This window comes from Vombatus ursinus, unplaced genomic scaffold, assembly GCF_900497805.2.
Source record: "Vombatus ursinus unplaced genomic scaffold, bare-nosed wombat genome assembly UNPS02014799.1, whole genome shotgun sequence".
NCBI classification, from domain to species: domain Eukaryota; kingdom Metazoa; phylum Chordata; class Mammalia; order Diprotodontia; family Vombatidae; genus Vombatus; species Vombatus ursinus.
The window spans coordinates 21,297,394-21,300,429 of record NW_020954577.1 but is presented as its reverse complement, the minus strand read 5'-3'; positions in this window follow the sequence as shown (position 1 = coordinate 21,300,429).

Genomic DNA, 3,036 nt, shown 5'->3' with positions numbered 1-3,036 from the left:
TTGGAAGGGGGAGTCCTTGAGTTCCAGATTGGAAGGTAGAGTAAAATGAATTCTGGATTGGGAGGCCATAGGGTTCTGAATTGGTAGTACAACCTTCAGAAAGTTACTTCCCTTCTCTCTGGCTCCAGGTCCCTCAGCTTTTAAACTAGGTAATTGAATGATCCTCTTCCAAGCCTTTCACAAGCCTTGTTCATTGAAAATTGGACACTAAATGACCCCCAAAGTTCATGTGTTGATGCCTGCTCTGAATAGCTCCTGCTGCCCCTAGGAAGCCTTCTTCCTTCTAGAGGAGCCATTCCTTCTGGTGACTGAATTTGCAGTTTCTGCATTTGATAACATGGAACCCTGGTATGTGGAAGGTAAATTCCATCCCTCAAGGGACAGCCCACACTTCTCTCTCAACATATCCTAACTAACTAGGCACCCTAACTAAGCACCAAGCAGAGAAGGCTAGCCCTACCCAGTTGGGAGCTAGGAACCAGGGCTGTGGCAGCTTCTCTGAGCCTGGTCTGTCTTACTCAGATAAAGGCCCCAAATTGGTGCCTTTGACCAAAGACCAACCTTAATCCACTTCCCAATTCCTGGCCTTCTGGGAACAGTTTCAAGGTGACGGAATCAAGCTTCTCATTTTCTAAGATTGAAGCCCCAGTCAGGAAACTCCAATTTCTCTCATCTCTGCCAAAAGCAAACATCTTTACTTTCTTCCCAATTTTGCCTTTTATGTGACTCAGAACACCTGGCTGGCAATTGTATGCTGAAGATAATTAGCTTTCAATTATCACCAGTTACATTTTCACCTGTTCTGCTTGCAAATTCCTGGGATTTTTGGCTTGTCTCCTTAACAAGCTTTGATTCCCTCTGTCCCTATGCACCTGGCTGCTTGGGAGTTGGAAACAGCTCCTTCATTGGAGAACTCCCCCTTCACCTGCCAGCCTGTCCATCCATAGGCATCTGGGGTGAGGCTATTGCTGAGATAGGTTGTTTTCAGGAAGGCAGAGAAGGAGGAAGAGATGCTTTTTCTGCAAGGTTCCCCTTGGGGATCCTCTATCGGTTACATGGGGGTGAGACTGATGCCACTTTCTGACAGATTTCTTGAACCTTACTTCACTTAGTTCTTTGCTTATCCACAACCAGCTCTAAATTTCTTCCATTCTACTAATTATCTTCTATCTTGCTTTTTAGAAGCATGCCAAAGTAGACAGAAGGAAGAATAAATGAAAGCCTTCTAAGAAAATGAGGAGCTTTGAAATAAAATTCAGCAAGAGGTAAATTTGGTGCTTCGATAAGCTAGGGAATGGTGTGAGATAGAAAATAGGCAAGGCAGTGAATGGCAGAGCAGGGATGAGATGGAGGGGCTCTGCTCGTGCCTTGGTGGGGAATCCTCAAACTGTTTTGTTGTTCAGTCACTTTTTAGTCATGTCTGACTCTGCGACTCCATTTGGGGTTTTCTAGGCATATAGTTATTAGACTAAAAGTTAAAAGAAAGAAATTAAATGGAAATGGAAATAAAGTGCCATTATCAAAGGGAACATGGAAAATGCTTTCTCCATCATGTTGTAAAGAATATTAGAATCAATAGGAAGAACCACAAGAAAGAAGAAACAAAACAAAACAGAAGAAAAAAGAGCAAATAGTGTGCTTCAATTTGCATTCAAACTCCATAATTCTTTCTCTGAATGTGGATAGCATTTTCCATCATGAGACTTTTGGAGATGTCTCAGATCCTTGCATTGCTGAGAAGAGCTAAGTCTATCAAAGTTAGTCATCACACAAAGTGGCTGTTACTGTTTCCAACATTCCCCTGGTTCTGCTCACTTCACTCAGCATCAGACCATACAAGTCTTTCCAGGTCTTTCTGAAGTCCACTTGCTCATCATTTCTTATGGAACAATAGTATTCCATTACATTCATATATCACAGCTTGTTCATCCATTCCATAATTGATGGGCACCCCACAATTTCCAATTCTTTGCCACAACATATAAATTAAAAGGGTTTTAAAGACCAAGCAGAGGATTTTATATTTCATCCTGGAGGTGACAGGGAGACACTGGGAATTTTTTGGGGAGGAAGGTGATATGGTCAGACTTGCATTTTAGGAAGATCAACTTGACAGCTGATGGATTGGAGTGAGGAGAGACTAGAGGTGGGGAGATCAGTCAGGAGGCTATTTGTTGCATTAATCCAGACCTGATATGTTGAGTGCAGCATCAGGATGATGGCAGTGTCAGATGAGAGAATGGGGAATAGATGAGAGATGTTCTGGTAGAAGATATAACAGGACTTGACAACTGATTGGACATGGAGAAATGAGAAGGGATTAAGAGTCCATCATGACATCGAGTCTGGAAGTCTGAGTGATGAAGGACAGCAGGACCTTTCATAGTAATGGGGAAGTTGGGAAAAGGCTTTGGGATAGAAGCTAATGAGTTCTTCTTTGGGTATGTTGAGCTTAAGATGTCTGCAGCAATCCAGTTTGAGAAGACGAGTTTCTGGAGGCCAGAGACCACACCTCACAGTTCTTAGTGTCATCCTCCTATCAGCCATACTGAGAAATGCACCATATATCACCTTGTACCCAAAGCCCCAAACTAGACTGCAATGTGAATTGACCCCATAGGTCAGGACAAGACAATAGGCTTTAGGAGTCTCAATATGCGTGATGTCAGTCTGCCTTTGAAGTGACCAACTTACCGGTAGTGACTCATGACTGAAGCTTGAGTGTATGCTCTAAGAAGGCAATGTGTGGTCCAGGTTTCACAGACTACTAAGTGTGATCTGTGCTTGCTGGGTGACAAGCAGCTACATAAGAATTAGTTTTTCTACTACTCTTTCTTACTTAAGTCCAATCTGCATTAGGCCTCTGAAAGCTGGGTGTGAATTAAATGGCTCTTATCACTTGTTATGAAATCCCTAGTTTTAGATTTCCTTCCTCCCTCCCTCTTTCCCTCCCTCCCTCCTTCCTTCCTTCCTTCCTTCCTTCCTTCCTTCCTTCCTTCCTTCCTTCCTTCCTTCCTTCCTTCCTTCCTTCCTTCC